The 24,441-nt window shown below is 33.7% G+C and overlaps 1 long non-coding RNA gene across 2 annotated transcripts in view; it reads left to right on the top strand.

Moving 5' to 3' along the window:
* LOC147008461 (uncharacterized) overlaps positions 1 to 24,441 on the top strand; it is a 75,395-nt gene that overhangs the window by 36,137 nt on the left and 14,817 nt on the right. The gene's annotated exons all lie outside the window — the stretch shown is intronic.

The raw sequence follows: 24,441 nt of genomic DNA, 5'->3' as shown, positions 1-24,441 counted from the left end.
CTGAAACTTTGTGAATATTGGTTTATGTAATTCATCAGCTAATTGCTCTTCAGTCTTAATGGCATCATTAGAGCCTATAAGTTTTTTGAATTTCCAAGTCCAAGTTTCAATTTAGCACTAATCATCTTCTTCACGATGAACCTATCAACTTTTTCTCTCAAGGTTGGATTTTGTATCAGAGACAAATTATACAACATTTCTCTATCGGCTTCATGCTTTTCTTCCAACGTTGTGGTATTCCCATAATCAATATCGTGTCTCATGCACACTTCATCAACTCTATTGATTGGTTTACTCCAGGATTTAGGATTGTCTGCCTCATTTAATCTTTTATCCAAGTTTGTGCCTGGACCACAGAAAGAATAACCTGGAAGATGTAATTCCCCTGGTATTCCAGTAGTTGTAAATTTACTTCCTGATAAAAACTTTTGTATATCTCCTCCGAGTTTGTGTTTGGAGATAAATTGATTTTTTTGAACCACACACCGAACATATACCTTTTTGTATAACCCTGTTATTTTTACTTTTAATATATGAAATATTTTTAGTATTAGTTTTCTTTTTACATTTGAGACAATAACTCATTTATTTATGAGAAAAATTTCTGCAGAGTGCAAAAACCTTTTTAGTTTCCAACATGCACATTTGAATCTTAATTTTTAAAACATAAAGAATCCTTAGAAATGCCTTCACTCTCTCCTCCATTTATTTAAGAAAAAACTTGAATTAAAATGAATAGCTTGACGATGCTAATAGTTTTGTTGAAAGTATTGCAAATAGACGTTAATTCTTTGTATTCCTTCCTGGTGGGTTGAGTTATTTTCTGTAATACCTCTATTCTTTTTTGAATCTCACTGGTTTCCATACTATAATATTTATTTATTCTCTCTCTTTCCTCCCTCTCCCTCTCCTCCTTCTCCTTTTCCTCCTCTTCCCTCTCTTCTTCAACTCCTTCCTCATCCCTTACTATACTTGAATCGTTTACACCCCATAGAATATTATACATATATTCATCAGGATTTCTTGTTATTCCTGTATCCAAAATAATTTTTTTACAACAGGAAACCAATAAAATTTCTTTTGAATTTCTAAAAGAGCCTTACCTTTTCTTAACCTTATAATTTTTTCATTATTTAACATTCTAATTAAATCTAAAGTTGTCGGTTTATCAACATCAGCATAATGCCAATCTTTTATTGAAAATACCTCATTCTTATGTTGTAGAACATATTTATTAAAATACCGAATACCCTTTTCTTGAAGGTATGCTTGGACACAGAAATGATAATTTTCTTGAAGCCTTCTTGCTGTCATTTATGTATTAGAAATATATGTTAGAATAATATTATGGCACGAAACACCTCCCCATCTTCCCATAGTTAAATCATTTTGTATTTCCTTACTTATTATATATAATCCTGTTTTTTCTGTTTTCATGAGATAAACAAGGGCAAAACCATTATTATATTTACCCTTATTAAATTCTTTTATTTGTTGTTTACTAATCGTGGCTCCACAAAACTCATTCTCGATACCAAGTGGATAATATTCTTCCTTACGAGACTGATTTAATTGTTCCAGGTCTTCGAGGTTAATTTTAAATGACCAATTATACCCTAAATCATTCATATCATACCCCCATTGTTCTATTCTCATACAAACGATACGCCCTTCTTTATAAAAATTTATTTTAATTCGAACTGTGAATTCTGTATGACCTGGAGATAATATCAACACTTCTGTATCTTTAGAATACACAGCCGTTTTATTTAAGTATATATATATTGTGATAAATCGCTTAATCTCACCAAGTCATTCGCGTCAGTCGGGCTTGGATAATTTTTTAATTTATAAACATTTTTCATGTTAATATTTTTGTTTATATTATATTTATGTCGTTCAGCCTGTGCCTTTGTGTAATAATTTGATAAATCAATATCCAGTTCTTGAGATACACCAAAGATAGAACCATCTTTACCAACATAAGTCATTTATATTAGATTAAAAATAATATCATAAAATTTTTTATTTTTGTTGAGTTGAAATAACACATATAGACATAATTGACCACAACACTTGGAATTTAATTCTTGGACTTGAAATGTTTGATAAACACCATTCTGTAAGAATTTTATGACTTCAACAGGTGGTGGAAGACCAAAACTATCAAAATAATATTTGTCTTGACTATTAAAAATACAAACCCAATGAGAACCGTTCCCATCATTATCGTCTAAGTTCATAATAATATTCTTTGTATGTTTCGACACATTTGTTAATTCATCTCTCATACAAATAACCACATTATGAATTTTTAATTTCTTACAATATTTGGCAAGTTGTAAATTTGATGTTGTATTCTTTCCAAATTCTTTCAACCACTCATCAATGCTCATTTATTTATTAGAAAGATATAATCCATTACCTCTTTTCGTTAATTTTACACCTGCTTGTGCTATAGAAGAAAGCATATCTCCAACTAACAATCTCGCTTTATCAGGCAGACCTTCAAGTTTTTCAGCAAAATCTACAATTACACCACTTCCACTAATTTGTTTCTCCAACTCTTTGTTATGTCTTTCCAATTCTTTTTGAGCCTGGAGTTGAGCCTTCCTTTCGTTGGCAGTTTTGACCGCTGTTGAAATACCACCCGTCAATGCTCCAACCGCACTTAAACCAGCAAATAAAGGAATTAGAAATGGGAGAAATCCTCCACTCGTCTCTCTTATTGAATATTTTTTCAACATTGGTTTTGTCATTTTAATTTTAAGTGAGTCAGTGTCATTCAAGATTTTAACCTGTTCTCTTGTGAGCAAAACATCAATTCTTACTGCTCCTTTTCTCTGAATTGTATTAACGTTAATCGTACAAGGCTTTTGATTTTGAACACAAGATGATAGTTTATGAAGATTGATTTGATTAACATATACCCCAGTTGGTACTTTGCCACTCATTTATTTAACAAAAAATTATGTGAGACTAATCATCACACCATTATCTGTATTAATCTGCAATTCTGTTTCTTCCAAAAGCAAACAATATGTATCAACTTCTTCACTCTCTCCTCTTTCAATGTATAGGGAAGTATCCACTCGATTAGACTTTATAGTTTCTTTTTGAGCGCTCAGGTCAAACGTATAGATTGTATACAAACTTTTAAATGCTGTCATATCCAAAATAGGTTCTTTATTTCCATTACTCTCACACACCTTTTGGTAAGACTTGTATGCTTCAGCAAAATCATTTTTTTCCCAATTAATTTCCAATCTATCTCGTGGATAAAATGTTCCATCTAGAGAAACGCGAAGTTGTTTCACCTTAGCATTATCACTCAATGCATTATTCTTATCAGTCGCAGTATCACCATCTGGCTTTTTAAAAATCATCCACAGATATCGTGGCTTTCCTTCCAGAACACCCAAATTCCACGTGTAAGTAGTTTGATTGAGTTTAACGTGTTGACATCTTCTTTTGAGGTATGATACACTGAGTGGTTTTTTTGAGTTAAGTCTTCGATTCAACATCTCTTCTGTTTTAAGATTAGGAGTATATTCACTGATATACCAACTCATCTCCTCAATTACAAATTTATTCTGATCACCAAAAGCATTACCAACACCAAAAAGCAATCTATTTTCATTATCATTCCTTTGTAGTTGAAATCTAATTTTAAGACCATACAGAACTTTATCATAATCACAAAATCCAAATATACCTTTAAGAGGAACTGCCACAGTAAAACTATTTTCTGCTTTTGTATCATCATTATACATTCCTTTCCTTTGAATATATCCAGGGTCTGTGTTTGTTCCCGTTGACATATCAGGAATAAAACCTTCGACAGACCCCTTTCCCATTCTATCACTGAATGTATAGAGTGTAAATTTCATCATTTCAGATACAGCAGAGACATAATCAACCGCTTCAACTTCTTGTGTTCCAATATACAATCGCACACTATCAAACATTTTCCAGAAGAAATCATTTACAAGTGTAGCGTTTGTGTTATTCCCAGCCTTAGTGAATTTAAATTTACACAACAAGAAACTTTCGGAGAGATTCAAATAGGTTTGTTGATTATTTATTTCAAAACTTTTTGTACCATTTGTATTCCAGTCTGTTCCAGTTATTGCATTTACCTTGAAGTAATCTTCTTTTTAGTGGAGTTTGAGATAATAATAGTATCATCCAAATCATAGATACTATCAATTGCTTCCATACTTGTATTTATTTAGGAAAAAAGATGTTAAAACTTTTGAAACCCTGATCCAAGTATTTGAATTATTTTCTGTCGTTCTTGGGGGACAACTGAGTTTTACCTTTCTTAATTTCTTTTATTGCTTGTAATTTATGAGATTCTTTCTGAGCATCTTTTATACTCTTTACAGCACCTGCTACATTTCCCACAGCAGAAGCAGTTGAACCAATTAGGTCTTTATGTTTAAGAATAGTTGAACCAATACCCATGAGAGTATCAATTATCCCATCTCCTCTAAATTGATGTCCAACACCCCTTTGTCTCTTAGGTTTATAGTATCCTCTACCAAGATACATACCTTCACCCTTGTAGTACGGGGAAAGGAACATCCCATCCCCTGTAATTATTTTATATTTTCCCAACTCGTGCTTCCTCACAATAACCATCGTATTTATTTATTGAAAAACTTCACGTAGGTGAATTCTGATGGATATAACTTCTCCATTAAAAGAGATCACACGATTATCTTGGTCGGTTATCCTAAAATTTACTCTGTGTATGGTTTTTCCTGACACAGGTAGATAAACCAAATTTTTAGGCTCCATATTGAATTTATAACCAATTGGGGTTGAGTATGCGCTGAATGAAAATATTGTATTTGTTTTTAATCCATCATTATAAGCACCATCAATCAAATCACAGTGAATTAACACCGAATTTATTCCTGAGGATATTTGAATGACATTATCACTGTAAAACGTCCCATTAGTTTCAATCTTTTTGAGGAGAAACCTAATAACTCTCTAAATGAATTATCAATTGTGAAATCAACCTTGTAGTTATTTTTAACTTTAATCGTTGATTTTGAAGTATGTTTTTGAATGTTTATAACAATATTTTTTGGTTCATCACCCTGTTCTTTCATAAGACGAGCAATTTCGGAAGATATTTGAGAAATCTCGTATGCTCCGGGTGAGACTGTTATCGTTTTGTATCCACTTCCCGGATTATAACTAAACTTGTCATTTTTCTCGGTTATATTAAATAAGGTATTATAAGTCTCCATGGACAATAAAGATGCCTCATATTCTTTTGTTGTGTCAAGTTGTAGTGGGTATGGGAATGAAGATGTGTGGTCGCTTGTTGTGAAATTAAAACTCAGGATTGTGCTTCTCATCTTATTTAATATGAGATAAAATGTCTTTATATTGAGATTTATTAATTATTTTCATGTTCATCAACTGGTCTAAAATGGCTGATGCTTCATTAAAACAATTGTTATTTCCAGCCTTCTTACTGCCGAACAACAATAACAGTCTATTAACTAATTGCGATGGGTCATTTGGAAGAAAACTAATACCTGAACCAAGGATACTTAAAGCCTGAATAATGTGTTTCTCCTTCTCATTCTTCCTACTTTTACCAGAAAGAATAACCTTATAATTTAGAGTGTTCAGCAAATCAATATATACTCTATCATCATTATTTTCCATATCCAATGGTTTATCAATATACTTTGATTCATCCCTCACAGTTGAACCTTGTCTTCCATCTTTTGTGAGAAGAAACATTAATCTCGGAGTTAGTTTAACAGGGGTTGAGCAGAACTTAAGAACCTTAATTCATCATTAAATATCAATACCTTTTCTTGAACAAGATGAAATATTGCTGGTTGTTCTGTTGGAATGAGTCCTGCTTTGGTTTTTGAATCCGCTGAATATTCATTGTTTTGAACAGCATTCACAATATAATCAGGGGGTTGATTAATCTCTTCCAGTTGTTGAAATAAACCTTCATCATCATATTCTAATTCTCCTAAATGCTCTAATTCTTCCTCCGTCATTTGACTGAAATCTTTTAACATTTGAAGCTTTCTAGGAGTATATTCTACTGTGGGAACTGTGGAAACATCTTTCATTTTTTCTTGGGAAGTTTTTAAAAGTGGTTTAAAAAATTTCTCTTGTTTTTTTCAAATGCTTCTTCGCCCGTTAGTTTCTGTCTGCGTTTCTTCTTTATGTCTTCCTGTTGTTTTACAACTTTTGAAACCAACTCTTGATGTTCCTTAAATCTTCTTGCTCTTTCTTTTGTATCCATTTATTTATTGTAAAATATCATTTAATGAATTGTAAAGATCAACAGGGAAATTTTCCTTTTCTTCATCATTCAAGTAGATGTGTTCAAATAAATCCTTTTCTTTAAATATTTCATCAAATTCTTTATTAACATTAATGCGAGTTGTAATTTCTTCTTCACTAATCCTTGCATCTCTGCTTTTCATACGTTTGTGTTGAGTTTCTTCATCAACATCAAAACCGAATGATAAAATCTTCACTCCGCTCAGATATTTAATAATTTGTCTCGTTCCTTCTGGATTAGTTTCTAATATCCCAACACCACCAGATTTTAGTTTCTTTAACTCACTCTTACAATGTGAATATTTTGTTGTACCAAGAGAAACCTCCTCAAATATTTGTCCTTCATTCCTCAATCGCATATGTTCCTCCACTGAAATATAGTGATAATCTTCACCTTTTACTTCTCCAGGTCTTATTGCTCTAGTTGTTGTTGATACAATGCGTATCACGGGGTGTTTTTTAAGTAAATTTACAATATTCTCATTTGTACTACACAAGAACCTTGATTTATGAAAGTTTTTTCCAGAAGCAGATTTACCCACAAGATTTATAATAATAGTTGTCATTTATATATGTAATTGTTTATAAAACAAAAAATATATCCCTTAATATCTCATCTTGTTTCACAACAATATATTTATATTTTTCAGTCGTGTGCTTCATATAATCCTCAAATTTCTTTTTACTACATAATGTAGAACAATTATCTCTCCAAAAATTATTGATATCTATTGAATTTAACTTGAATAAAATAAAAGTATTAGCATTGTTTCTGATGGAACGACGAGGAAGTTGAAAGTACGATTGACTAAGATAAATACAATTACAAGAAGAATGTCTCCCTCTTGTGTAGTAGCTATCCATTACCGTTTGGTTTCTCTCATTAACACAATCATCAAAGATAACGAGGTTCTTTTTGATTTATCCAAATCTTGGGGAGACGGTATATCATCCGTATTATCACTAAGAATACAAGTTATAAGATTTGATTTCTTTTTACATCTCTGTGTATCACAAAATAGTTGAATTATATCTTCAATGTTATAATCATTTAGGTTTTTTGACGTTTAAATAAACCTATTATATCTTCTTTTTGAAGACCAGCATTAAAACCTTGTGAGAGTAGTTGATACTCTGGTTGAAAACTCGACTTTGTGAAAATTATTAAATTATCATAATCTAAAAAGTTGGGAGTGAGGAGCATTTTTAAAAGTAAGCAGGTTTTTCCACATCCACTTGAACCAACTATGAGACATCTTAATGAATTTGGGAGATTTTTATGGTTGTTAAATTTTATCTTATTTTCCCAAATAGGTAAAAAATCATTCATTTATATATTTGAAAAACAGGTTATTTAATTTATTATTAGCTTTTTTAGAAACTCTATATTTTATCCTAAGTTCAGGTTTAATTTCAAGATAATCCATTATTTTATTTATACAATATCTTGTGTTGATATTTCCCTGAAAATTACATCCATGAATAATATACAACAACAATCCTTTGAACATTTCTCTTATACGTTCAGTTTCTTCCCTTGTAAGGAAAGGTGTGTTATCATCCTCATACTTTACATTCATTTCTCTAATCAATCTTGTAAAGTAATTCATTTTTGGTGTAAATCTAAAAGAATTATTTTCCTTTTTATATTTTTTATTATCATTAATTAGAAGATAATCACAGAATATACATTGTTTATAGGCTTTTGACTCTGTGTTTAATCCCCGTCTTTCACACGCAGGACAATTCTCAAATTTGTCATATGGAGAATCAGGAAAGTCTAGCATATTTATAAAGTAAAACTTTACTTAAACTGAAATTCATCTATACTTTCAGTTGTATATTACCATCGATATCGATATACTTTTTTTCATTATCAGATTCAACGACAACATTTTTTATATTAAAGGTAATTTTAAAATTATCGTTAACTACTATTGAACGAAATGTCATTTCACCTGATATATTAACATCCTTTATTTCATCAAGATTTACATCTTTAGGGTTGTTGAAAAAAATACAAATTTCTCCTTGCATATTACAGATGGTCTTATCTTTTCTTTCTAAAGCTTCATCCATAAGGTTTTTGTTCTTTAATACTTTTTCTTGTTTCATTGCTTTTTCTAGTTTTGAATATATTACTAGAAGGAGAGGAGAAACTTTTGTTAGAGATACTTTAATTGATGTTCTACCAGGTATACTAAAAGCCCTTCCACTGAAGGAAATTGAAGAACTCATATTATTTACCATAATAGTTTTTATCCAATAGTTGTTATATTTATCTTTGTTCAATTTTACATCCTTGACATATTTCTCAGTATCTTTAACAGATGAAGAGATTGATTGAAACTTGTCTTTTGTGTCTTGAAACATTGTATTTATTAAGTGAAAAAGTTGGAGGATAAAATGTTTTTAAGCACAGATTCACCTATAAATTAAACGAAATTTTCATCAAGAAAATTTTAGTTCAAGCAAAGTTTTATTCTATAAATATGGTGAATACAACGTACTGCGATGTTTGTAATCACGAATATAAACATTATAGAAAACACCTCCGAACCAACAAACACACATTTAATCTATTTCATCAAATATCTCCTCTTGAGTTGGAAAGAAAACATTGTGATATCTGTTCAAAGGATGTTTTGAAGAGTAGTTATAATCAACATCTTCAATCACAAAAACACAAGAAAAATGAGTTTAAAGTAAAGGGAGACTATTATATTAAAAACACTGATGAGGCATTTAAAGGGCATATAAAAATAAGGATTTTTCAATTTGGAGAACCCGGTCCATCATCAATAGCTGAATCAATTGAAATAGTGAAACCCGATGTTGAAAAATTTATTAAAAAGACATTAAAAGAAATGAAAACTTTAAAGTTTTATATGGGAGTGAAAATGAATATGAAAAAGACAAGATGAAGAACAAACTCCTTATATGAGAACAGATCTTCATTTTATAACATCATTTCAAGATTTTTTGAATAGTGGGGTTTATGAAGAACTATCAAGACAAGAGGAGGATGTTGATAATACAGTGGTAGGAAGTGGATTCAATATTAAAAAATCATCTTTTAGATATACACATTCTAAAATCAAACCCTCTTAAAGCTTCTTCTTATATTGAATTACCAAAAGAAATAAAACTAAAGAAGGCAGTTGTTAATATTAAGAACAATGATAATAAATGTTTTCTCTGGTCTGTTCTTGCTCACTTACATCCACCAAAATGTAATTCAGAAAGAGTAAAACAATATATGAAATATGAGAATACCTTGGACATTAAAGATTTTAAATTCCCAATGCCACTAACAGATATTCCTAAATTTGAGAAAAAGAATAATCTTTCTATTAATGTATATGGATTAACGGATACAAACAAAGTTCAAATATTAAAAATTTCAAACAACTATAAAAATGAAGAAACACACATTGACCTTTTATATTTTAGTGTTGGAAAGAATTCACATTACACATACATCAATAATTTATCAAGATTAATCTCTTCTCAGGTATTCAGAACAGCAAACAAAATATATCCTTGTAAGCGATGTCTTAATTCATTTCATACAAAAGAACGATTAGAACAACATTCAAAATATTGTAGTAATCATAAATCAGCTGTAATTACAATGCCTAAACCTGGTGAAAAGATTTATTTTGAAGATTATAATAAATCTATCATGCACCCATTTGTGATATACGCTGATTTTGAATGTATCCTTAAAAAGATAAATACTGCTTCTCCTAATCCAAAAGAACCATATACAAATAAATATCAAAAACATATTCCTTGTGGTTTTTGTTATTATATCAAATCATCTGTTGGAGAAAAGTATAACAAACTTGAACATTATCGTGGAAAAAATGCTTCACAAGAGTTTGTAAAACGATTAGAAAAGGATTGTATAAGACTCACTAAATTAATGAAAGAAACAAATGAACCGATGAAATTAACCAAAGAAGAAAAATTAGAATTTAGAATGAACAATATCTGTCATATTTGTGAGGGGGAAATTAAGGAGTTTAAAGTTAGAGACCATTGTCATCTTACTGGTAAATATAGAGGTCCCGCTCATTCCTGTTGTAATCTTAATTATAAATTACCTTCTTTTATTCCAGTCTTTCTTCACAACAGCGCCAACTATGATACACATCTATTTATAAATGAACTTTCAAAAACACCAGGGAATATTTCTGCTATAACAAACACAAGTCAAAAGTATATTTCATTTTCAAAAATGATATTCACAAAACCTATAACTCGTATTAGGTTTTTAGATTCTTACAAGTTTATGGGAACACCACTAGCCTACCTCGCATCAAATCTAAGCTCCACAGACTCTTTTCCAAATCTTAATTCATTCTTTCCAAAAGAGGAAATTCTCACTAAAGAGGAAATTCAGATTAAAGATGAAATTCTGATTAAAGAAGGAATTCTTACGAGAGAGGAAATTCAAACAAGGAATGAAATTCAAAGTAAAGAGAAAATTCTTACAAGTAAGGGAATTTATCCTTATGATTATATGGATTCATTTATGAGATTTAAAGAAACACAACTTCCTTCAAAATAAAGTTTCTATAATAACCTTTATGAAGAAGAGATAAGTGATAAGGAATATAAACACGCACAAGAAATATGGAAAATATTTAAGATAAAGAACCTTGGAGAATATCACGATTTATATCTAAAAACAGATGTTTTATTGTTAGCTGATGTGTTTGAAGCTTTTAGATCACTCTGTCATAATAAAAATTGTTATGGGTTAGATCCTGCCCACTATTTCACAGCTCCTGGTTTAGCTTGGAGTGCAATGTTGAAAATGACAAAACAAGATATAGATTTAATCAGTGATGTGGATATGCTTTTGATGATTGAGAAGTCCAAGAGAGGTGGAATATCACAAGTATGTTCAAAAAGATATGCTAAAGCAAATAATAAATATCTCCCAAATTATGATAGTGAAAAAGATAGTAATTATTTGATGTATTTTGATGCTAATAATTTGTATGGATGGGCAATGTCTCAATCTCTACCTTATGGTAAATTAGAGTGGGTGGAAGAAAAGGATTATGAAAAGGCTTTGATGAATATTGTTATTTCTTCTCAAGAGGAATTGAATGACGAAGAAGAAGGTTATTATTTTGAAGTTGATTTGAGGTACCCGAGTGATCTTCATAATAAGCATAAAGATCTTCCTTTTGCATGTGAGAAAGAAACTCCAAAGAAAGAATGGTTAAGTGATTATCATAAAAGTTTTAATATTAAAGGTAAATCAACAGAAAAGTTATTAACAACATTCTATGATAAAGAGGGATATGTTTTGCATCAGAGAAGCTTAAAACAGTTTTTGAGAGAAGGATTGAGAGTAGCTAAAATTCATAGAGTTTTAAAATTTAAACAAAGTCCTTGGGTGAAAAAGTATATTCAATTCAATACAGATATGAGAGCAAATACAAAAGTAAAATTTGAAGGGGACTTTTATAAATTAATGAATAATGCTGTATTTGGAAAGACTATGGAAAATGTTAGAAACAGGCAAAACATTAGATTCGCAACATCTTGGAAAGAAGCTTCGAGATTGATAAATAAACCAAGTTTTGAGAGAGAAGAGGTTTTTTCAGAGAACTTTTCTGCAATTCATATGAAAAAGGAAAGTATTGTAATGGATAAACCAATTTATATTGGAACAGCAGTTCTTGATTTATCAAAGATATTGATGTATGATTATTTGTATAATGACTTAAAGAAAGAGTATGGTGAAAATGTTTCATTGTTGTATATGGATACTGATAGTTTTATCCTAGATATAAAAACTGATGATGTTTATGAAGATATGAAGAAAAATATTGGAGTATATGATACAAGTAATTTCAGCAAGAAGAGTGAGTTATTTTCCAAAAAGAATGAAAAGGTTATTGGTAAGTTTAAGGATGAGTTGGGTGGAAAAGTAATGAGTGAGTTTATTGGATTGAGAGCAAAGGCATATGCTTATAAGTATGGTGAACAGATTGATAAGAGGTTAAAGGGAATAAAGAAATATGTAATAAAGAAATCAATAACTTTTAGAAATTATTATAATTGTTTGATGAATAAGAAAGAAGAATATAGGAAAATGAATACAATAAGAAGTTATAAACATAACATATATAGTGAAGAAGTAAATAAAAAGGCATTAGGAGCCTTTGATGATAAGAGATTTATTTTAGATAATGGAATAGATTGTGTTCCATATGGATATTGTATGATAAAGTGTATAAAATAGATTATGTTTTAACGATGGGAAGATGGGTTAGGGTTTTTAAGGGCTACCGCCGCGTTTTTTCACAATATATAAATGGTTAAACCAAGTATTAATCAAACTAAAGAGTGGAGAAAATCTCAGTCTTGGTATATAAATGGAAAACATAATGAATGTGAAAAATATCAAATAAGTCTTATTGAAAAAATAACTAAAACAAAGGTAAATAAAACAAATAAGCGAATTAATTTAAAAACTAGTAAGTTAGAGGATGTAAAGAAAAAAATGAATATCCTTGAATGGACTGAAAACTTTGATGGTTATCAATTGAACAATGAAAAAACAATTTACTATAATCTCAAAATGATATGTGGCTCAGGAGGTGGTCAAACAAGAGCATTAAGAGAAGTTTATCATTTCGTAATGGCACAAAAGGGGTATCTTAAAAAATATAAAGATTCAAATGTTTTGTTTGTCAATATTTTAGATGGGGATTATTGTGCAAAGAAAATTAAACTATTGAAGGAATTTGAGAATGAACAAATCTTTATAGGTTCAATGAGTGAGCTGTTCAACCCCCAGGTGTTCAATTCAATGAGGTTCAACCTCCAAGTTAAAAGGGGAGACAAATAAATATACCTTGGGATAAAAAGGGGGTTTATTTTTAAGGAAAAAAAATATAAATCGCTGAAAATCCCCCATTCATTTACATGGGGAAAAGTGAGCCAGAATCAGTATTCTTACCCTACTAACAATGATAATAAATGTTTTCTCTGGTCTGTTCTTGCTCACTTACATCCACCAAAATGTAATTCAGAAAGAGTAAAACAATATATGAAATATGAGAATACCTTGGACATTAAAGATTTTAAATTCCCAATGCCATTAACAGATATTCCTAAATTTGAGAAAAAGAATAATCTTTCTATTAATGTATATGGATTAACGGATACAAACAAAGTTCAAATATTAAAAATTTCAAACAACTATAAAAATGAAGAAACACACATTGACCTTTTATATTTTAGTGTTGGAAAGAATTCACATTACACATACATCAATAATTTATCAAGATTAATCTCTTCTCAGGTATTCAGAACAGCAAACAAAATATATCCTTGTAAGCGATGTCTTAATTCATTTCATACAAAAGAACGATTAGAACAACATTCAAAATATTGTAGTAATCATAAATCAGCTGTAATTACAATGCCTAAACCTGGTGAAAAGATTTATTTTGAAGATTATAATAAATCTATCATGCACCCATTTGTGATATACGCTGATTTTGAATGTATCCTTAAAAAGATAAATACTGCTTCTCCTAATCCAAAAGAACCATATACAAATAAATATCAAAAACATATTCCTTGTGGTTTCTGTTATTATATCAAATCATCTGTTGGAGAAAAGTATAACAAACTTGAACATTATCGTGGAAAAAATGCTTCACAAGAGTTTGTAAAACGATTAGAAAAGGATTGTATAAGACTCACTAAATTAATGAAAGAAACAAATGAACCGATGAAATTAACCAAAGAAGAAAAATTAGAATTTAGAATGAACAATATCTGTCATATTTGTGAGGGGAAATTAAGGAGTTTAAAGTTAGAGACCATTGTCATCTTACTGGTAAATATAGAGGTCCCGCTCATTCCTGTTGTAATCTTAATTATAAATTACCTTCTTTTATTCCAGTCTTTCTTCACAACAGCGCCAACTATGATACACATCTATTTATAAATGAACTTTCAAAAACACCAGGGAATATTTCTGCTATAACAAACACAAGTCAAAAGTATATTTCATTTTCAAAAATGATATTCACAAAACCTATAACTCGTATTAGGTTTTTAGATTCTTACAAGTTTATGGGAACACCACTAGCCTACCTCGCATCAAATCTAAGCTCCACGGACTCTTTTCCAAATCTTAATTCATTCTTTCCAAAAGAGGAAATTCTCACTAAAGAGGAAATTCAGATTAAAGAGAGAATTCAAAGTAAAGAGGAAATTCTAACTGAAGATGAAATTCTAATTATAAAGAAAATTCGAACTAAAGAGGAAATTCAGATTAAAGATGAAATTCTGATTAAAGAAGGAATTCTTACGAGAGAGGAAATTCAAACAAGGAATGAAATTCAAAGTAAAGAGAAAATTCTTACAAGTAAGGGAATTTATCCTTATGATTATATGGATTCATTTATGAGATTTAAAGAAACACAACTTCCTTCAAAAGAAAGTTTCTATAATAACCTTTATGAAGAAGAGATAAGTGATAAGGAATATAAACACGCACAAGAAATATGGAAAATATTTAAGATAAAGAACCTTGGAGAATATCATGATTTATATCTAAAAACAGATGTTTTATTGTTAGCTGATGTGTTTGAGGCTTTTAGAACACTCTGTCATAATAAAAATTGTTATGGATTAGACCCTGCCCACTATTTCACAGCTCCTGGTTTAGCTTGGAGTGCAATGTTGAAAATGACAAAACAAGATATAGATTTAATCAGTGATGTTGATATGCTTTTGATGATTGAGAAGTCCAAGAGAGGTGGAATATCACAAGTATGTTCAAAAAGATATGCTAAAGCAAATAATAAATATCTTCCAAATTATAATAGTGAAAAAGATAGTAATTATTTGATGTATTTTGATGCTAATAATTTGTATGGATGGGCAATGTCTCAATCTCTGCCTTATGGTAAATTAGAGTGGGTGGAAGAAAAGGATTATGAAAAGGCTTTGATGAATATTGTTATTTCTTCTCAAGAGGAATTGAATGACGAAGAAGAAGGTTATTATTTTGAAGTTGATTTGAGGTACCCGAGTGATCTTCATAATAAGCATAAAGATGTTCCTTTTGCATGTGAGAAAGAAACTCCAAAGAAAGAATGGTTAAGTGATTATCATAAAAGTTTTAATATTAAAGGTAAATCAACAGAAAAGTTATTAACAACATTCTATGATAAAGAGGGATATGTTTTGCATCAGAGAAGCTTAAAACAGTTTTTGAGAGAAGGATTGAGAGTAGCTAAAATTCATAGAGTTTTAAAATTTAAACAAAGTCCTTGGGTGAAAAAGTATATTCAATTCAATACAGATATGAGAGCAAATACAAAAGTAAAATTTGAAGGGGACTTTTATAAATTAATGAATAATGCTGTATTTGGAAAGACTATGGAAAATGTTAGAAACAGGCAAAACATTAGATTCGCAACATCTTGGAAAGAAGCTTCGAGATTGATAAATAAACCAAGTTTTGAGAGAGAAGAGGTTTTTTCAGAGAACTTTTCTGCAATTCATATGAAAAAGGAAAGTATTGTAATGGATAAACCAATTTATATTGGAACAGCAGTTCTTGATTTATCAAAGATATTGATGTATGATTATTTGTATAATGACTTAAAGAAAGAGTATGGTGAAAATGTTTCATTGTTGTATATGGATACTGATAGTTTTATCCTAGATATAAAAACTGATGATGTTTATGAAGATATGAAGAAAAATATTGGAGTATATGATACAAGTAATTTCAGCAAGAAGAGTGAGTTATTTTCCAAAAAGAATGAAAAGGTTATTGGTAAGTTTAAGGATGAGTTGGGTGGAAAAGTAATGAGTGAGTTTATTGGATTGAGAGCAAAGGCATATGCTTATAAGTATGGTGAACAGATTGATAAGAGGTTAAAGGGAATAAAGAAATATGTAATAAAGAAATCAATAACTTTTAGAAATTATTATAATTGTTTGATGAATAAGAAAGAAGAATATAGGAAAATGAATACAATAAGAAGTTATAAACATAACATATATAGTGAAGAAGTAAATAAAAAGGCATTAGGAGCCTTTGATGATAAGAGATTTATTTTAGATAATGGAATAGATTGTGTTCCATATGGATATTGTATGATAGAGTGTATAAAATAGATTATGTTTTAACGATGGGAAGATGGGTTAGGGTTTTTTAAGGGCTACCGCCGCGTTTTTTCACAATATATAAATGGTTAAACCAAGTATTAATCAAACTAAAGAGTGGAGAAAATCTCAGTCTTGGTATATAAATGGAAAACATAATGAATGTGAAAAATATCAAATAAGTCTTATTGAAAAAATAACTAAAACAAAGGTAAATAAAACAAATAAGCGAATTAATTTAAAAACTAGTAAGTTAGAGGATGTAAAGAAAAAAATGAATATCCTTGAATGGACTGAAAACTTTGATGGTTATCAATTGAACAATGAAAAAACAATTTACTATAATCTCAAAATGATATGTGGCTCAGGAGGTGGTCAGATGAGAGCATTAAGAGAAGTTTATCATTTCGTAATGACACAAATGGGGTATCTTAAAAAATATAAAGATTCAAATGTTTTGTTTGTCAATATTTTAGATGGGGATTATTGTGCAAAGAAAATTAAACTATTGAAGGAATTTGAGAATGAACAAATCTTTATAGGTTCAATGAGTGAGCTGTTCAACCCCCAGGTGTTCAATTCAATGAGGTTCAACCTCCAGGTTAAAAGGGGAGACAAATAAATATACCTTGGGATAAAAAGGGGGGTTTATTTTTAGGGAAAAAAAATATAAATCGCTGAAAATCCCCCATTCATTTACATGGGGAAAAGTGAGCCAGAATCAGTATTCTTACCCTACTCCCATGGAGCACCTTTGAGATAAATTGGTCATGAGAGCCTGACCTAATAACCCAACATCAGTGTGTGACCTCACGAATGCTCTTGTGGCTGGAATGGAAGCAAATCCCTGCAGCAATGTTTCATCATCTCATGGAAAGCCTTCTCAGAAGAGTGGAGGCTGTTATAGCAGCAAAGGGGGGGGGGACCAACGCCATGTTAATGCCCATGATTTTGGAATGAGATGTTGGGTGTGCAGGTGTCCATGTACGTTTAGCCATGTAGTGTGTGTGTGTGTGTGTGTGTGTGTGTGTGTGTGTGTGTGTGTGTGTGTGTGTGTGTGTGTGTGTGTGTGTGTGTGTGTGTGTGTGTGTGTGTGTGTGTGTGTGTGTGTGTGTGTGTGTGTGTGTGTGTGTGTGTATACACACACTCCCCCTATGTTCTTCGAGCTGAAGGAACTCCATAAAGCAACCATAAAAGGCTACCAAGGTAAGCTCTTTGCTGTTTCAAACCCTTCCCAGAGTTCCGCCACAGCTGTAAAGTCATGCATAAATTGTACACACATGAGAATCCCAGCACCACACACCCCTTCAGCTGCCGGACTGGTTTCATTGGTGAATCAGCAACAGCGCAGATAGCAATGCATACAAAGGAAAAACCGGTCTGGCAGCTGAGGGTGTGTTCTCATGTAAGGTGTGTGGAGCATTAGGATTCTCATATACACTGATGAGCCAAAACATTATGACCACCTGCCTAATATGCTGTTGGTCCTCCGTGTGCAGCCAAAACAGCACCAACCGGCCGAGGCATGGACTCTACAAGACCCCTAAAGGTGTCCTGTGGTATCTGGCACCAAAACACAGCAGATCCTTCAAGTCCTGTAAGTTGCGAGGTGGAGCCGCCGTGGATTGGACTTGTCAGTCCAGCACATCCCACAGATGCTCAATCAGATTGAGATCTGGAGAATTTGGAGGACAAGCCAACACCAGGAACACTTCATCATGTTCCTCAAACCATTCCTGAACAATGTGTGCAGTGTGGCAGGGCGCATTATACTGCTGAAAGAGGCCACTGCCATCAGTTAATACCATTGCCATGAAGGGGTGTACATGGTGTGCAACGATGTTTTGGGAGGTGACACATGTCAAATTGACATTCCCATGAATGGCCGGACCCAGGGTTTCCCAGCAGAGCATTGCCCAGAGCATCACACTCCCTCCACCGGCTTGTTGTCTTCCCACAGTGCATCCTGCTGCCATCACTTCCCTAGGTAAAGCGTGCACACATACACGGCCATCCATGTGATCTAAAAGAAAACAGGACTCATCAGACCAGGCGACCTTCTTTCACTGCTCCAAGGTCCAGTTCTGACACTCGCGTGCCCATTGTAGGCGCTTTTGACAGTGTACATGTGTCATCATTGGCACTCTGACCGGTCTGTGGCTACTCAGCCCCATACAGGACAGGGCGTAATGCACTGTGGATTGTGACACATTCCTCCCGTGACCACCATTAAAATTTTCTGTGACTTGTGCCACAGTAGACCTTCTGTCGGTTTGGACCAGATGGGAAGCCTTCGTTGCCCTCGCGCATCAATGAGCCTTGTTCGGCTCTTGTGTCGCAAGCTGCGAACCTTTGCCTCGAAATGTAAGAAGTGGCTTCTCGTCTAAAGGACATGTCTGCAGTCTGGGTTGATAGCCCCCACCACTCTCTCATGAAAGTATAAAATGCTTTGAAATGTAAAATTGTTTCAGTGGAAGTTCCTGAGGAAGTATAGAATCTCAGTGGCTTGTGCTCCTTGGAACTGACCAAGTACCAAGTTAGAATAAAACTCTGATATAATGTGGAAGTGAATTGAATTGGGTTGGCCTAACTGTTAACTAAAGTAGGAATAAATGAAATAGAACCAAATAATATTGCAATCAATGGGGAATCTTAAGTTCATTGTATGAGGGTGATCAGTGTATGGTGTATAATTAGAATAATTAATTGTTTCACAAGGAAGGACTTGTGTGGGCATAAGTTTTATCAGTGTCAATGGGTTTTATGCAGGATTTTTATAACCAAATCGGACAAACGTTAAACTCTGCCTGAAGTCAAATCGGATTTCACAATCGGCCAGGTAGAATCCTTCAACGATCACAAGGTGGGTTAAAAAAATCCACATCAGTTGGCGCCTGGTGACTCGGATTCGAACCGACATTGGTGCGGTGCTCGTGACCGGAGGTGCTTAATCTGCCGGAGGCAGTGCCTGGAGGAACGACAAGTGCTTGAGCGAAGGTAAGGGAGAGCACCCTCAGCAGGTAACGCATTTTGAACAAAGAAAAGTTCATTGTCAGATAATTTTATTGATAGAAAGAAGAGGATCCGGCAGAGAGAGTCCATTTTAAAGTAAACGATAAGTACTGTAGTTGTTTTGTGGAGTGCACGAGACGATTGACCGGCTGGGAGCGTGGTTGGTGATTTGCATTGAGATGCATGTGTTGCTGAGAGTAAAAAAAAAATTAAACTTGTGCGAGTCCAATATTCACTGCAATGAAACATGTTCTGTTGGGATTTTGATGATATTTCAACTCGTGCTGAATTAAGCTGTGGGTCTGTTTGGGTTGGCATGTTATGCATTCTTGGCATTGTATTTCCACGTGAAGGTCGCATGCTGCGACAGTTCAGCTCACCCCCTCCACTCGATCTGTGGGGGGTGCCATGTCTCTCCACTGAGTCTGTGTTTGAGTCTTTGCTTTAAGTGTGAAATTCGATTCATATGCAGATTCAAGAGAATGACGGCTATTGGGTCGAAGTGTGCATACCGTTGGCAATGACTTTAAAATGATATAGAAATGTGATTGGTATTTGTCACGTGATCACATGCGAGTCTCTGAGATGCAATGCTCGTTCGTGTGTGTGTTGAAGCCATGACAGAGTAATGCTAAACTGTGGTTTTGCCTGTCTTAGAGTTTTTCTTTTTCTTCCCACCGGATGTGGAGAGAACTTCCTGTTCCTTGTTACTTGGTGTTTGTGGCACACCCTCTCTACTGAATCTGTTTAAAGTGAAGTCCATTTAGGAAAAAGTGTTGAGGTTTTATTTTACAACTATAGGGATTTTGAATAACTTGAAATAAAATTTGTGAATGTGTGATATACTGTATTCGGAATGTGAAGTCTTGGGAGTTGAGCTCTCGCTGGAATTGTGATGATTTGCAATTACACAACCCGGCAGGTTTAAGTGCTGGGCAAGCTTTGAGGACGTGTCAGAAATGTTTCGAAGATTTGATCTGAGTTGTAACCATTGTACTCAAAAGATGTGATTTAAATGTAGAAACGTGATTTGGAATGATTTTAATGATTTGATGATGTTTAGCACGTGGGACGATTCACAGATAATTGATGATGGCCTTGAAAGGACGTTGAAATAGGCATATTGTTTTATTCGTCTGTAAATGTTGAGGTTGCCTGAACTTGTGCTGGGAAGGCAATGGCAACCAACCCAGTGTAACCCTTTGATCAATTCAGTCAAGGTAAATTCATGATTTAATTGGATAGATGCTGAAGATTTTATTTTTGATTTATGGATTTTAAAAGGAAATATTTTATTGTTTTGACCAAAAAGTTGTTTCAGAGAGATTGGATGTTTATTAGTCTGAAGTTTAAGATGCTTTCCCCAAGACTGGGATAAAGTTTGGGGAGGGTGGAGCTACATGTGTAGACAGAGCGTTTGAGCTGCAATTAAAATTGCTATTCGCCTGATGACAGATTTGGCATGTGATTTGACAATTTTTGTACAACTGTTTAAAATCATTTATTTGTTTTGATAAAGGAAAATGGATTCGTAATTGAGACGGTCAGAGGAAGTGATAGATGGTTTGTGTATGTGAGTTGGAAAAATGGCAGCACGTTTGCTGTTTTGGTGAGAGAGAAGTGGATAGATGGAAAATGTCAGAGATTTAAAATGTCGATGGAATTCAGAGTGTTGTTTTAGAGAGATTGGTTAAACATTGTTTTTAAGATATTTTATGCTCTGCAGCCAAGGACGCTCTGTAGCTCAGTAACTGTGTTAGTTACTTTCAGACTCAGCTCATAAAAATAGAAAATTGGGGGAAAGAACTCATTGGGAAGGAACCATCATGTTTCTTTTAGTTGTAATTAATATAAACTTTTGTTTTGAGATTTCAAATTAAGAATCCTTTACCTAAGGACTTTGTTAATCTGTTAATTGAGGATAGGAAAAAATTACTGACAATTAAATCAAGATTTAAAAAAAAATGGCAAAAAAAACTGCTGATGTGGAATTTTTTTAACCCACCTTGTTGTGATCGTTGAAGGATTCTACCTGGCCGATTGTGGAATCCTATTTGACCTCAGGCAGAGTTTAACGTTTGTCCGATTTGGTTATAAAATCCTGCATAAAACCCTATCTACACTGATAACCGATGTCCACACAAGTCCTTCCTTGTGAAACAATTTATTATTCTAATTATACACCATACACTTCTCACCCTCGTACAATGAACTTAAGAATCCCCATTGATTGCAATATTATTTGGTTCTACTTCATTTATTCTTACTTTAGTTAACAGTTAGACCAACCCGATTCAATTCACTTCCACATTACATCAGACAGTTTTTTTCTAACTTGGTACTTGGTCAGTTCCAAGGAGCACAAGCCACTGAGATTCTAATACCTCCTCACATACTTGCACTGAAACAATTTTACATTTCAAAGCATTTTATACTTTCATGAGAGAGTGGTGGGGCTATCAACCCAGACTGCAGACGAGAAGCCACTTCATACATTTTGAGGCAAAGGTTCGCTGTTATCAGCTCAGGTCACACCGCTCCAGACCAAGATATTTATCAACATTTAGGGCAAAAGTCTCTTCGCCAGAAAGTACAGCCAATTCAACTTATAGCATAAAACTTCCATTTCTAAAACTCCATTTGTTACAATTTACAATATATTAATATAAATTTTTCCCCCACAGGCACCCAACACCCTGTCGCCGGTTTGTGGTTTGTCCCTCCTCGGACCACTGTTGGTAGGTACTCACCACTGGTGACCGGGAGCACCCCACAAGCATTGCCGTTTCAGAGATGATCTGACCCAGTCGTCTGGCCATAACAATTTGGCCCTTGTCAAAGTCGCTCAGGTCTTTACTCCTGCCCGTTTCTCCGCATCCAACACATCAAATTGAAGAACTTTGTTCACTTGCTGCCAAATATATCCCATCCCTTGACAGGTGCCATTGTAACAAGAGAATCAATGTTATTCATTTCACCTGTCAGTGGTCATAAGGTTTTGGCTCATCAGTATATATACATCAGTCCTTAGCTCATCAGTATATATAATATAAACTATTGAACTGGGCGATGATGAGATAAACTATTGAACGGGGCAATGATGAGATAAACTGTTGAACTGGGTGATGATGAGATAAACTATTGAACTGGGTGATGATGAGATAAACTATTGAACTGGGTGATGATGAGATAAACTATTGCACTGGGCAATAATAAGATAAACTATTGAACTGGGCGATGATGAGATAAACTATTGAACTGGGCAATGATGAGGTAAACTGTTGAACTGGCTGATTATGAGAAACTATTGAACTGGGTGAAGATGATACTGATATATGTATGTATATATATATATATATATATATATATATATATATATATATATATATATACATATATATATATATATATATATATATATATATGTACATATATATAAAAAATGTTTAATTTCTTTATTTAATTTTTTTTACTTTTTATTTTGAAATCTCCTTGGTGCTCATACCTACCAATCAACTGTGGTGCACCTTCGTTTGTGGAAACACAGAGTGTGGTGAACCGGTGGAAATGGGGTAAAGCTCCAGGGATCTGTGGCATCCATGCTGAACTTCTCAAGGCTGGTGGAAATGCTGTACTTATGTCGTTGCATGCAGTTCTGTGCTCTGTCTTGAACACAGGCAACATCAAAATTGACTGGAAGAGGGACCTTGTTGTCCCTCTCTGGAAAGGGAAGAGTGATTGCCAAGACTGCAACAACTACCAAGGGGTGACACTGCTCTCAGTGCCGGGCAAGGTCCTTGCTCGGATAATTCTTGATCGGGTTCGCCACCATCTGCTTGAGCACCAGCGTCCAGAGCAGTCAGGCTTTACACCAAAGAGGTCAATGATTGACCGTATCCTTGCTCTTCGGGTCCTTACCGAACACAGACGAGAGTTTCGGCAGGGGCTGCTTGCAGCTTCTGTTGATCTCTGTAAAGCATTTAATTCAGTGAATCGGGATGCCCTCTAGAGAGTTCTTGGTCTTCGTGGGGAGGGGGGAGCACCAAAACTGATCACTCTGATGTCTGAACTGTTCTGTGGTACTGAGAGTGCTGCGAGATGTGGTGATACCATCTCTGACTTATTTCCAGTTGTTACTGGAGTACATAAGGGGTGTGTACTGCCCCCACACTTTTCAGCATTTGTATGGATTGGATTCTTGGGAGGATATCAGAGAGATAAAACTGCAGTGTATCATTTGGGAATGTCAAGATCTCTGACCTTGATTTCGCAGATAATGCAGTCATCTTTGCAGAGACTCTAGATATCCTTTTGGGGGCATCGAGGTGCTGAATGAGGAGTTGGAGTCACTTGGATTACGGGTTTCCTGGGTCAAAACTAAGATCCAGGCCAGACTAACAATGACATATTGGATGCTGCTCAACTGTTTATACCTGTTTGTAGTGAGGATGTTGAGGTCACAGAGAGATTCACTTACGTTGGCAGTAATATTCATGTCTCCGCATGTTGTTAGGTCAACAGACGTCTTGGTCAGGTCTGGAGAGTCATGTATTCACTGGATCATGGGGTGTGGTACTTCCGGTACCTGTGCGGGAGGCTGTAAGTTCTAGTTTTCAGGTCCTTGGTGCTTTCAGTCTTGCTCTATGGATGTGAAACTTGGACTCTGACCAGGTATCTGAGACAGAGATTTAATTCCTTTAGTACCAGGTCTCTTTGGAGAATCCTTGGCTATTGCTAGTCGGACTTATTGTCCAACGAGCGGTTGCTGAGAGAGACTCAAATGAGATTTGTTACCTGCATAGTCCATGAGCGTCACCTGTGGCTCTATGGACATGTTTCATTTTCCTGACGCCAATCCTGCTCACCAGATTCTCTCAGCGGTGGAGACTCGTGAGTGGAGGAGACCAATGGGCCGACCACATGCCTCATTGT

Source organism: Eptatretus burgeri, chromosome 18 (genome assembly GCF_056783735.1).
Source record: "Eptatretus burgeri isolate ZD-2024b chromosome 18, Ebu_testis_v1, whole genome shotgun sequence".
Classification (NCBI taxonomy): Eukaryota; Metazoa; Chordata; class Myxini; order Myxiniformes; family Myxinidae; genus Eptatretus; species Eptatretus burgeri.
This window is presented reverse-complemented; position numbering and strand designations above follow the sequence as displayed.